This window comes from Miniopterus natalensis, chromosome 9 (genome assembly GCF_054644295.1).
Source record: "Miniopterus natalensis isolate mMinNat1 chromosome 9, mMinNat1.hap1, whole genome shotgun sequence".
NCBI lineage: Eukaryota > Metazoa > Chordata > Mammalia > Chiroptera > Miniopteridae > Miniopterus > Miniopterus natalensis.
The window spans coordinates 52,349,223-52,363,629 of record NC_142089.1 but is presented as its reverse complement, the minus strand read 5'-3'; positions in this window follow the sequence as shown (position 1 = coordinate 52,363,629).

Sequence of the window (14,407 nt, the reverse complement as noted above, 5' to 3'; positions counted from 1 at the left end):
AATTTCTAGTTCTACCACTCAACTCACCTGGTTTTTATGCTGATCACTTAGATTCCCTGCATCCCTGCCAATCACATTGTGAAATGCTTATGAGAATGATACACTCTGCCAGGTAATTGTGATGGGCTTTGAGCCCCCTGGGAGAGAAGAAAACTGTAGGTAGCATTTCCATTTCTCAATTTCTCATATTTTGTCCAGAAATTTTCCCCCACCTTATTTTTATACATCTTATTTCACCTCTTAGATATTAGGCAACCTGTTGGGCAAGGACTCTCCATCCCTTCTTTACATCTTTGTTGTAATTAGTGCAATATAGCAGTTGGTACCTAGTGAATACATATTAAATGAATACATAAATAGAATCCTACTCCTGTATTTGCTGAACCATGTGAAAAGCTCTATACCTCTGTGAAGTTTGTGATATATCTTGTTGCTTTATTCAAAAGCATCTTAAATTTAGTGTCACACGCTGTTTCTTAATTTAAACTACCGGCACTCAGCTTCAGAGTTCCAGCTGTGTCTTGCCAGAGGGTAATGCCAAGTGTTCTTGTTGAGGGCAACAGCCTCCCAAATGAAAGAGCTGAAAACTTTCATGTATTAAGCAAAGATTTGTTTTTCTCTCATTCCGGAATTTCTTAGTTCAGTTGTTAATACATAACTTAATCAATGAATTTACTTACTCACTAATTAATTTAAACCCTTCCCAGATGCTCCTTTTGGAAATCTTACCTAATTTCTCGAGTCCTGATTTAAAATCTCCATCTCCATAAAGCCTAAGACCATTTTCGCTGGTGTCAAATGTGTGTGATTTCTCTTTTATAAAAAAAATTACCACATTCTAGCAGTTAGATACCTTTTTTATTTTCCTGATCAGATTTGAAGTTCTTTTAAGAGCAGAAACAGTATGTTGTTTCCTTTTACAGCCTACAAAATACCATATATAACTTTTTATTAACTATTTGAATTTTGTTAACTGAAATAATAAAACATTCTAGTTTTATTTTTGAACATGAGGAAGATTATTTCTTCCTGGAAATATTATGGAAACTATCAATTAATATTTTAATATTATAGCTTATTTCTCTTCCTAAGATTTTATACTAATAACTGAGTTCTCCAAAAACATTAGTGGATATGTTATTTGCAAGAAAATTACAGGAAGAATGGAAAAAAGAGTCTCTGATATTTTTCCTTGGTGCCAGACTGCTCTGGACTTAAGTGATAGAGAGAATTTATGACTCACTAAAGTTGTTGTTCACATACTAACACAATTACTTACATATCTTTTATTGCCAGGGCCTTGAATCATAAATGTACCCATGTCTGCTATCCATTCTGCTCCTCTGAGCATGCACCTGCTTTCCACTGGAAAAACAGCTATGTATCTTATGAACTGGTAAGAGGTAGTCTGATTGAAGTCCCAAATCAAGAAAATATTTTCTATAGAGAAAAAGCAACCATTTAAACTAGACACCATCAGTTAGAAAATACACAACTCAGTGAATATACAAAAAAATTGATTTGGGCCACATTTTCAATGTTAGGGAATACATTGACTAGCAGGTGAGACTACCTTCTATATATTATAGAAATAAGATAGGTCATATAAGGGAAAATAGAAGCCAAAATAGTGTAGTTGTCTAGAACTAGCTTGAAGGTACAAATAGGCTGGCATTTCCCTTACTTACTGAGAGTTAAGACCAAATAAGAAATAATGTGAAAGTAGGAGTCCAGTTCTTGGGTCTGACTCTCTGGGCTGCACTCTTTCCAAAGACCAACATATTGCAGCTGGTTAAGACATCTTTGTGTATCTTGTTATGGACTGAATGTTTGTGTCTCCCAAAATTCTAATGTTAAAACCCTACCTCCACTTCCTGAAAAAGTGATAATATTAGGAGGTGGGGCCTTTGGTAGATAATTAGGATTAGATAAGGTTATGAGGGTGGAGTCCTCGTGACTGGGATTAGTGCCCTTATAACAGTCAGAAGAACTTGCTTCCCCTCTCTGCTCTCTGCTATATGAGGATACAATAAAAACTGGCCATCTGCAACACCAGAATTTGACCATGTTGGCACCCTGATCTCAGACTTCTAGCCCATGCAAAATAAATATCCTTTGTTCGTAAGCCACCCAATCTATTGCCCTTTGTTCTAGCAGCTTGAATGAACCAAGACACTAGCTCTTTGTTCCTTAGGATTCTTATTTTAAGCAGAATATGGTAAGTAGCATCTGAGGGGGATGTTCAGGGAAAAAAGCAACTGTACTTGGAAAACCGGAAGCACTGACAAAACCACATCTATCTCCCCCCCCCCCCAGCTTCTTTCTGGGGTTTAGTGGTGTATAGTATAGATATAAAGAAAGCCAAACTATCTCTTAGGATACCTCCTATCCAAGAACTTCTTTCTGTTAAATGATGGTCCGATTTCTCAGCTTACCCAAAGATTTCCTAAAGGTCATTCTGAACATGTGTTATTTCCTACTGTACATAATGTAAAAAGAAAGGAAGGGAGTCATATGGCTGTAAGTTATTGTTGCTGTTAAAGGGAGTGCTGTGGTTTGAGAAGTGCAGCGACTTATATAAGCCAGCCTTGCTGTCTGCAGGAGTTGGGCAGCGGACTTATTCTTCGAGGATCCAATTTATAATAATGGATTGTTAGTACGAACGTGGTGAGCAATACCTGGGTAAATCAAAACTTGGAAAAATTTAAAGTTCCCTTAAGAACTTGAAGACCTTCCAGGAGCTGCAGTTGAATTTCTGCAGAATGATAGTTCACAGAAGCAGAAAATCTCTTCATTAAATAAGGGTGGTGGTGGGAGGTTGGTGGAGATAAAGTCTCTCTCATATTCTTGTTTCCAAAATAGGGCTTTTATTCACTATTTCAGAGTACCTGATACTTGGAAAATAGAAAAGGAAAAGTGCTCAAAAAGTGATGACCCCCCGCCAAGGGTTGCCGGGTAATCTTACCTGTCACAGTCTTAGAGCCTGCAATTAGATAAGCTAAGAGACAATATGAGATGATCAGGAGTCAGATATCCAAAAGAATTCCAACTCAATTGGAAATGGAGGTTCCTGCTACTGAGCTTCTCCAGGCTCACCTCACCATATTGGAGAGTGCATGGCATGGGGTTGGAAAGGAGGCCTTCTTTCTCATCAGTGGCCTGTGAGCCAAACCAGCAAACATAAAATTACTGGAGAAAATTGTACAAAACAGTGGAGAGTAGGTGGCTGTAAGATAGAGACCCATAAACTCTGGAGTGAGTGGGTGTCTCTTGGTTGCCTTGATGTTACTTCACAGCTTATGACATTTGGGGCAGAACTTTCTCCCCAGACCTTTTTTTTTTATCCTCACTGAAGGATATTTTTTTCCCATTGCTTCTCAGAGAATGTGGAAGGGTAGGGGGAGGGAGGGAGAGAGAGAGAGAGAGAGAGGAGAGAGAGGTGTGTGCCCTTGGTTGGAATTGAACCCAGGACCCTTCAGTCTGCAGGCTGATGCTCTAACCATTGAGCCAAACCAGCTAGGGCCCTTCCCAGGCCTTTTGGTGGACAGATTATATCCCATAACTCCACTTTAGCATTTTCAAATGCACATATCATAGGCCTGACTTAGAGATGGTGGCATTAGTAGTTGATAAAGGCTCAGGCTCATGAAGTTCAGTTAGACACAGCATGTTGGCATAACATCAGGCCAAATCTCCTTGGTTTGACTGACCATTTGAGATGATGTTCAGTGAGAGATGGATGGTGGTAAACCTAAAAAGGTTAACTTTTGCCCTGGCCTGTGTGGCTGTTAGTTGGGCTTCGGGCCATGCACCAGGAGGTTGCTGGTTTGACTCCTGATCAGGTCACATTCCGGGGTTGTGAGGCACAGGAGGCAGCCAATTGATGTTTCTCTCTCTCCCCCTCTCCCTTCCTGTCTCTCTAAAAATCAATAAACTATTCTTTAAAAAAAAAAGTTACCTTTACTCATCACCAGGTACAGATAAGGTTGTGGGTGTCCTAGATGTCTCATTTTGTAAAGACTATATCTGTTTGGAGCTGCTAGATCATTGGGAACTGGTAATGTTCTCAGACAGGAAATGTTCACACGGATAACTTTTTTTCCGGCAGAAGTAAAACAACTCATTCTTTAGAAAAGATCTGGGATCTCAATAGAGTGAATGGAAAACTTGATGGCCTCCTGCTTTGAGTCGGTGTCCATATACTTGTGAAATACCTTGTACTTAGGTTTGGAAAGAAACAAGGACATAAAAAGTTAATTCTGTATTATTTGTACAATCATATTTGCAATACACAGCCAACTCCTCAAGTTTATTGCTAAGAAAACCTACCAACAAATTTGTGGGACTTGGCATTAGAGCAGAAGGAACTCAGAAGGAATTCCAGGAGAGGTAGCCAATGCTGGCAGCAGGTAATGGAAAGCACAAATTTCTTGCCGTGCCCAGCTTGATGGCAATGGTTTCTAGGATTATTGATATCTCAGGAGAGAAGCAGGGGGCTTGGGGCAGAGTAGAAAGCTAGTAAACTGGCCTAGAATTTGGTCTTTACACCTGCCTCTAGTCCCTCAGGCTGTGAGTACTCATCTCTGACGCAGGATCAGTCAGCCAGCCACTCTACATCACACCTCCCCTTCTGGTGGTGAAGGGCTGGATTGCGGCAGGGCTGGAGCTGGCAGTTTTCTATTTGGGTGGGTGGCACTTCACTGGAGAGGCCATCTATGGGGGCTTTCCCATTGCAATAAAGGAATAGCTGCCCAATCTAAAGGCACACCTCATCCTTAGGCATTAATAGTTATGGATCTGAATAACTAGTAGAGGGTTTTTTTGCCTTTAGGTCATGGTGGGGGTCAGATTTTGGTAGCCTGATCGACTAGTTCATAAAGTTCTTGATATCAAAGCTTGAGGTTTCTACATATGTTATTTTACTGGACTACTGGGCAAGTGAAGGAAAGGGGTCCTCAGAGAAGGGTGCAACATTCCCATTCCCCTTGGGCCCTGCCAGTGTATCATGGGCTATCTCTTGTTAGGCAGGTCACAAGAAAGGCTTCATCCCTTTGCCTTCTGTCTCCTCTGCCTTATGAAATGGCCAGCACTCCATTGTCTGCTAAACACACACATATCTGCACATGCACACACACAACACTCTCTCTCTCTCTCTCTCTCTCTGCATTCAGACCTGGAACTTAGTGCAAGCATGTTTTGTTTTGTTGTGCCTCACTTCATTGCATTTCACAGATACTGCATTTTTTTTTACAAATATAAGGTAAGACCCTCTACCAGCAAAAAGGTAATGACTCTTTGAAGGCTCAGATGATGGTTAGCATTTCTTAGCACTAAAATATTTTTTAATTGAGGTATGTACATTGTTGTTATTACACACTTAATAACATAATGTTATTACACACTTAATAGACTATAGTATAGTGTTAACATAACTTTTAGAAGCACCAAAAAACCAAAAATTTTGTGTGACTTGTTTTACTGGGATATTCACTTTATTCCCGTTTTCTGGAATTGAATATGCAGTATCTCCGAGATATGCCTGTATCAAAATGGCTAAAAAGTTAAGGGCAATTACTGGGTTAAAGGTGAATAAATAAGATGTGTTTTAATAAAGTTGTATACGACACATCAATCATTTTAACAAACACCAGGTTTTGTTGTTGTTTACCTAACTTACAATGTTGACTTTAGGCCAAGGCTGGAAGACTAGAACTGACTTTGAACAGGTCCTGAGGCAATATGCTTTTTCTTCTACATCCAGCAGGAAGTGAAAACATGTTTCCTCTCCCAGAAGCCCGAGAAATCATCTCCTGTTGTCTCATTTGTCCAAACTGGGTTAGGTGCGCATCTTTGACTCAATCAATTATTGTAGCCTGGGAGATGAGTTTCACTGATAGGATTAAGTTACTCAGAACTTGTTGTAAGTATTTAAACCACTAATTATTTTTGCTATTTTAAAATAAAATATATAGATTCTTAAACATATTCTTCAATTTTAGAATTGTTGAATAATTCTGAATTGGAATACAGAAGAAATCTTAGTTTCTATTAATTCCATGAAACACTAAGTAAAGCATAAAGAAGATTGCCAGTTTGGTCAAGTTGCATTGTAAAAAATATGTTGTAGATGAAGTTGGCTGAAACCACATCCTTTGAAGATTTTGAAAAATACTTTATCTTCAAATAGATGCCTGGTCTCCCAGATATGACCTAAGTGAAGTCCTGCTTTGATACAGGGGGATGGAAGAGATAAAGTCTCAAAATCCTTCTGTCTCTGTAATACCAGGAAAATGCATAAGAAATATTCCGTAGTCTTCCTACCACAAAGCAAATGGTAATACCATGCACTTGAAGCATAATGTCTTAGTCTTACAGGTTGCTATAGAAAAATACTACAGATTCAGTAGCTTGTAAACAACAGACAATTATTTTTCACAGTTCTGGGAAGTCTAAGATCAAGGCACCGGCATGGTCATGTTTGGGTGAGAGTCCTTGTCTTGGTTCAGAGCCAGTGACTTCTTACTATGTCCTCACATGGTGAAAGTGGCTAAGGATCTCCCTGGAGCCTCTTTCATAAGGCACCAAACCCATTCATGGGGGCTCCACCCTTATGAGCTAAGGCTCTCAAAGCCTCCACTTCCCAATACCATTACCTTCTGAAGTTAGGATTTCAACATATGAATTTTAAGGGGATATATTCAGACCATAGCACATATCTTTTCTCCTATTAAATGACGTGATATTACAGTCTAAGGAGTAGAAAGAGCACGGTATGGGAATCCAAGAGAAACTGGTTTCTGGTCTCTGCTGTGCTACATATAAGCTGGGTTACTTTGGTTTAATCATTTCACCACTCTAAGCCTGTTTCCTTACCTGTAAAATGTAGATAATAATACCTTCTTTCTACCTCATTGAGTTGCCATGAGGGTCAAGTAAAATACATTTGAAAATGTTCTCTGAACTGTAAAGGGCTTTCTGAATGTAAGGTATTCTTATTGTGATTACTATCATTTTACTACTAAATTTCCCGAAAATAAATTTATGGCCTTGGCCAAGTATTTAACATCTTTTACTCTCATTTTCTATTCTTATAAAATGAGGGGTTGAGTCAGATAATCTCTAATATCTCTTCCAACTCATATTTGGGGTCCTTTAATTATATTATTTGTGACTATTGAATAATGCTTGCCCATTGGACATAGAGTTAGAGTGGATTGATAATGGACAGCTTTGACCAGAAATGCTGAGGGTCAACTCCAGCTACATCCCTGATGAAGTTCTATGGAATTTTAATGATGGCAATTACAATCAACTTAGAGTATTTGTTAGGTGCCTTGAGTTAGTTTATTTTTTATGTGCAGCCTTGTTTTTTACATAAGTTTGCAGGTTAGCTTGTGGACACGATCACTGAGAAAGAATGTGCACAACTCAGAGAACTGATGCATGAGCCAAGGACATCCAATTTAGAAGCAATTTCAAGAACAGAAGTAATGTATCTTCATCTTCATGGAGCAGGATTCATACTTATTATGTTTTTAGTCCTAAAGGAATAACTGAATTAGTGAGAAAGTGGCTTCTAAAGCTAATAAGGAAGAGTTGCTTTTGATCATGGGAGATTCTGAACTATCTATATGGCTAGGAAAATGAAAGAACAGATCAGAGAATTAGGACAGTGAACTATAAGGATTGTGAACTAAAGGAATGCTATTTCAGAAGTGTCCCTATGTGTTCATTCTAGACAGGGCTTTTTATCTGTTTATATTTTCAGACAATAAATATGAATATCTTTGGCAGAGATGATGATGGTGGTGATGATGATAACTAATACACTGACAATACAGGGGATAGCCCTTTCAGTAATCCCCTTTATCAGGTTTTGTTTTCCATGGTTTTAATTACCCAAGGTCAAGTGTGAGCCAAAAATATTAAATAAAAAATTCCAGAGCTAAACAATTCACAAATTTTAAATCGCACATTGTTCTGAGTAGTATGATGAAATCTTGTGTCTTCCAGCTCCATCCTGCCCAGGGCATCGAGCATCCTTTGTCTAGTGTGTACCCATGCTGTATATGCTGCTCCCTTCCTTAGTCCCTAGCACCCCTCTTGGTTATAAGATCAACTGTCGAGGTATCACAGCACTTGTGTTCAAGTAACTCTTATTTTACTTAATAATTACCCCAAAAGGTAGTGATGCTGTCAATTTCGATAGGCCAAGGAGAAGTCATAAAATGTTTCCTTGAAATGAAAAGGTTAAAGTTTTTGACTTAAAGAGGAAAAAAAAAAATAGCATGCTGAGGTTGCTAAGATCTATGGTAAGAACAAATCTTCTATCATTGAAATCGTGCAGACGAAAAAAGGAATTCATGACAGTTTTGTGATTGCACCTCAAACTGCTAAGGTTATGGCCACAGTGTGTGCTAAGTGCTTAGTGAAGATAGAAAAAACAGTAAATTTGTGGATGAAGACATGAACTGAAAATGCGTTCTAACTGGTGGCAACATGCTGCACTAGAGCCTGTATGTAGACTTTGGCAAGGGATCGCCTGAAAGGAGTGACCACATTCACATACCTTTTACTACAGTACACTGTTATAATTGTTCAATTTTGTTATTAGTTTTTGTTGTTAATCTCTCTCTATGCCCAATTTACAAATTAATCTTTATCATAGGTATATATGTATAGGAAAAATTCTAGCTTTTTAGGGTTTGGTGCTATCTGTAGTCTCAGGCATCCACTTGGGGTCCCAGAAGGTAATCTGCCTACGAAGGAGAAGCCACTGTGCTTGGTTATTCTCTGTAGACCCCTAAACTAAGAGCTTCACATGTATTCTTTCATTCGATCTTAACTATAATTTCATGTGATGGCATGATTATTATTTTATCTTTGCACTTGAGGAACTTGAGTCACTAATGGTTAATTAACACATTATAAGTGGTCAAGAACATAGTAAATAATGGGCAGAGCTGCAATTCAAACCCATTTAACACTGGAAAGACACTTACCCAGTTGGATACATCACATAGTGCCACCACCAACAATATGAACAACCAACCCTACTGAAGTTTTTACTATTCTTGGCATGTCACCTGTTAACTTATTTGATCCTGATAACAACCAAATGCAGTAGGTACTAAAATCATCACCATCTTTTAGATGTGAAAACTGAAGACCAGAGTGCTAGCTCCAGAGTTTGTGCTCTTAGCTATTATTTTATAACAATAATAATGTAAAAAACAGTCATGAAAAACACCTTAAAAATCATAGCAACAGGTTTTTGTTGAGAGATTTTTATAGGCCAGCTGCAAAATGTTTTGTCCACATTATCTTTATTATAATTGTATTAGATGTAAATAGTTTTCACCCCCGTTTTATAAAGAATAAAATTGAGACTTAGAAAAATTAAGAAATTTGTCCATAATCTCATAAATGAAAATGTTAGAACCTGGGACTCAAGACTTTGGAGACTGACCCCAAAACTCATGATCTAAACTACAACACTATTTTGAACCATGCTCAGTTCTGGATTTGGGATAGGACATTATGAAATGTTGGCCCCTTTTGAGCATAATATTTGCTCATTCATTCATTCAACAAATGTTCATTGAGCACCTATGTATTGTACATCAAGTGCTATGCTTTAATGGTTTCCTTGGTGGGCTGTAAAATAGTACACAATGTTTTCTCAAACAAAGCAAGCCTCCAGAAACATGAATAAATGGTGGCATAGATGTTTAAACAAATGCAAAGATAACTGAAAAATGATCATTGTAGTCTTGATCTTAGAAAATAAATTACTGATTCCATTTTAAAACAAAATACTTCAGTTAATAAGAAGCAGCAAAAATCCACAAAAGTACATATAAAAAATGATCAGTCTATCTTAATTTGAAATTCTTCCATAAAGAATCCCTCTACCCCTCAACCCCAACCCCAGCCCCAATCTCACTGCAAAATCAGTGAAAATCAAATGAAATTACTTAATGCAGTGTTTTGAAAGTATATTGAATAGAGTCTACCACTATTTCACTTGTCTTTTAGGTTCCTGGACCCAGTTCAAGGGGTGAGTTGAGGAGGGCAGGGGAGGGCTTTTCACATGAACTAAGCAATTCTCAGACACCCACAGGGTGTCCCAGGATTCAACTCAATTCTGATACTATCTACCCAGAAATAGTGTCAGATTCTTCAGATCAAATCCTCAGTCCTAAAGGACTGCCCCCACTTCAGATTCCAGTCTCAACCCCAGGCTGATACCTAAGCTTCTGACCAACTGGCTATAGATCAGAGGCTCTAATGACCCCCTCCAAGTCAGGATCCCATTCATAAATCCAGGTTGTTACCTGCACTTCTGACCGACTGGCTATGAAATAGAGGTTCACTTGACCTCTTCCTGGGGTTTGATTAATTTACCAGAGCGGCTCACAGAACTCAGAGAACATTTTACTCCCTAGGTTACCAGTTTTTATATAAAAGGACATAATTCAGGGAACAGTGAAGTAGAAGAGGTGTGTAGGGCAGGGTATGAGGAAAGGGTACAGAGCTTCTATGCCCTCTCCAGGTGCCCCACTGTCCCCAATCGCCATGTGTTCACCATCAAGAAGCTCTCCAAACCCAGTCCTTTTAGGTTTTTATCAGCCCTTCTCCCTTTTCCCCCTCTCCAGAGGTCAAGGGGTGGAACTGGAAGTTTTAACCCTCTAATCTGTGAGCCAGGACCTGTGTATGAAGACCAAATATATATGAGAAACATATACATCACAATATTACAGTCTTCAAACAGATCCTTGTAAGAAAAACAACCATAAAAGTCAGAAGGTACTAGAATCTCATTCAGTCGTTAATAACTATCCAGTTCATCATCATATTGTATGGAAATGTCTTCCAGGACAAGGTCCCTCAGGTTTTCAGGCTTGTGTTTGATTTTGTCAAGTTCCAAAAGCAAGAGTGCTGTCAGCAATATATGACTTGACTTTTTCAGGCATCTGGTAGAATTAACCTAAAAGACAGTATCATCTCTTCCTCTGAACTTCTTTCAAGGAAGGTGTTAACATAATATTGGATTTCCCTCTTTACATAATGCATTTATTCACATATTTACCCATAGCTACTATTTTTCCTTCTCTCTATTTATACCTAAACTTTTCCACCTTTGGAAGGGACATTAGTTTTGTCCACTGTGCTGGTTTACTTGCTGGTAGCAATACTACTCTAGCAAGTGCCTCCCTCTCAGTCCACTTCTATTCAGATAAGGTCAAGTTACATGGGTGCAGAACTCGTGGGCTGTCTTTATCACCAGGCAACAAAGCTGCTTTCAGTTAATTCCAATTTTGCCAGATGGGGTGAAGACACATTCTGCCCCATCAGGCCCTTAGGAATTTTGACTTAAAGGTTAAAAACACAGTTACAGTTTCTTGCTTAGGGGGATCATCCTTGTTTCCAGCCCTTGTAGTGTGGTCTTGGTCCTGTGACCACTGCATCAGGTAGCGGTAACAAAATATTGGGGTGAAGTGGGGACGAAAGGATGCCAACACCTTCCCCATCCCTCTTCCCTAGATCCACTAGAAAAACAGGGAAATCTCTCTAGTGGAACACTTCTTTCGCCTCACTCATGTTGAGTGTGAGCATACACACGAAAGCGTGTAAGCTAGCCCTTTGTGCCTTTATCCCCTCCGTTTTGGAGAACCAGTGTTTTAACTGCCTGTTGCAATTCTCTATGAAAACTATGACTGAGGAGGACATCTCTCTGCCCATTGATGCACATCAAAAGTGTGTTCTTTGGTCTGAAGAAATGAAAACACCATTTTAGTAAATGTTCCTCAGAAGGCTGATGATATTGATCTGCAAAATAAAACAACTCTTTCACACCAGACTCCCGGGTTTCATTAATTTCTTGGTTGTGCCCTTCCTCCACATTGACTACCTTTTTGGTGACTAGAGGTCTTGGATGTACCTTGTTGTCTGCACAATTTTTCTCTTTCTATGAAGCTTTGAGGCTGGTGGCCATAGCTCAGACTGATCCACATCTGATCTTGGTTTAGCATCAAGACCCAACTCAGTACTTTTTCTTTCATTTTAACCATCTCAGAAAACAATAACCAATGGATTGAATATTTTGCCTTTTTCTTATTTTCTTTATTTTCTTAGGCATTAAGTGAACTGGTTCTCCAGGAGCTGAATCCATCTCTAAATTCCATTGGTAACTTTAACCTTTAATAACTGACTTCAGCACAGCTGCTGCTCTATACCATGGGTGATGACATGGTCACTCAGAATCAGAGGTCTTCTTCTTCTACCCTTTCATTCTTTTTCTTCCCAAACCACATGTTTCTGTGAGTCAGAGCCTTTCTAGCAAATCTCACTTCACTGAAACCAACTCTTTTGGGTTTTGGGAGCTGTAAGTCAGGAACCACAGACAAAGACCAAATATATATGAGCAATATATAAATCACAATACCACAACTTGCAAAGTAAATGCTAACTGGATTAGGTCATGGTCTTTGGGATGGGAAACTTGCTGGGAGCAATGAATGACAACAATGATAATGACATTCCAGTCACTTTATGACTTGGAGAGGTCACAGGGCATCCTAGCAAAAAAGCTCTTTTGTGATTTTTGCCTGCTGACCTTTTGTTTACTTCAGATATTTTCCACCTGCTTGAATGCACTGGACTTTTCATTTCAAGGACACTAACTTTTTGGCAGGGGTTTATTCTGTAGCAATAATTCTAGTTGTTTTTTAATTCAGAATTTTAAGAACAAAAATATTCCCTAACTGGGCATTAGTTGTGACTGTACAGGTTTGTTAAAACTTCTGTAACTAATCAATGCTGGCAGAAATATGGCTACCTGGCTATGATTTAAAAAATGTGGCATTTTCATACTATTGTACAGTATTTTGAATTGAACTTTAAAGATATTAATTGACATATAATTGAACACAATAAAATGTACCTTATACAATAAAATGTATCTTATTCATTTGGTGAGTTTTGACAGTTCTTTCCAATCCTGTAATCACTACTTCCACCAAAAAAAACAGAACATTTTCATCACCCTGAAAGTTTTCTCCTGTCTCTTAGTCAATCCCCTCCCCATACCTGAATTTCTACTTCTTACATCTCTCTCTCTCTCGACTGGTTTTGTGAAAACATGCAGGGTATCAGGATTCTTTTTTTCATCTTAATGTTTTTGAAATTCATTTGTTGAGAATTTGTACTACATTGTTTTATTACTGAGTAGTATTCCATTTTATGAATATAATACAATTTAATTATCCATTGTTTTATTGATGAATATTTCAGTTTTCTCCAGGGTTTGGCCTATTGACAACCTAGTACAAGTGTTTTGTAGATAATTTAAAAAAAAATATATATCTTTATTGATTTCATAGAGAGGAAGGGAGAGGGGGAGAGAGATAGAAACATCAATGATGAGAGAGTCATTGATTGGCTGCTTCTTGCACGTCCCCTACTGGGGATCGAGCCCGCAACCCAGGCATGTGCCCTGACAGGGAATCGAACCCTGATTGCCTGGATCCTAGGTCGATGCTCAACCTCTGAGCCACACCCAGCCAGGCTTGTAGATAATTTGTATATCTTCTTGGTAAATACCTAGGATGGAGTTCCAGTTTTGGAAGAAAATGTATATTTAACTTTACAAGAAACTGCCATGCAGTTCTTTGCAATGGTTGTGTCATTTTATATTCCCCCAGTATGAGAGTTCTAGTCGCTCTATATCTTACCAACATTTGGCATTTTCAATCTTTTAAATTTTACCCATCATAGTGGGTTTGAAGTAGTATCATATTGTGGATTTAATTTTCATTTTCCGGATATTGAGCACTGATTGGTGCTTATTAGTAATTTGTTTATCTTCCTTAATAAAGTGTCCCAGTCTTTTGGCCTTTTAAAATTTAGTTGCTTGTCTTTTTATTCTTGATTTATATGAGTTCTTTATATATTCTTTATATATTTACTTTATATATGACTTTATCAAAATATGTATTCCAGATATTTCTCCCCAATTTGTGGTTTACCTATTCATTTTCTTAATGATGTCTTTTGATAAGCAGAAAAAAATCATTTTAATGAAGTTGAATTTATCAATTTTTTCTCTTATGGTTATTGCTTTTTGTGTTCTGTCCAAGAAATCTTTGCCTAACTCAAGATTGCAATGATATTGTCTTGTGTCTATGTTTTCTTTTAGAAGCTTTATGGTTCTTGGATTTTTGTTTAGGTCTATGACCCATTTAAAATTAATTTTTCTGTACGGAGTGAAATTGGGATTTAGGTTTATTTATTTATTTTTTTCATACAGCTATCTAGTTCTTCCAGCACAATTTGTTAAAAAGATATCCTTGACCCCTTAACTTGGGGTTGTGGTAAAGAATCAATTGACCTTATATGTGAGGTT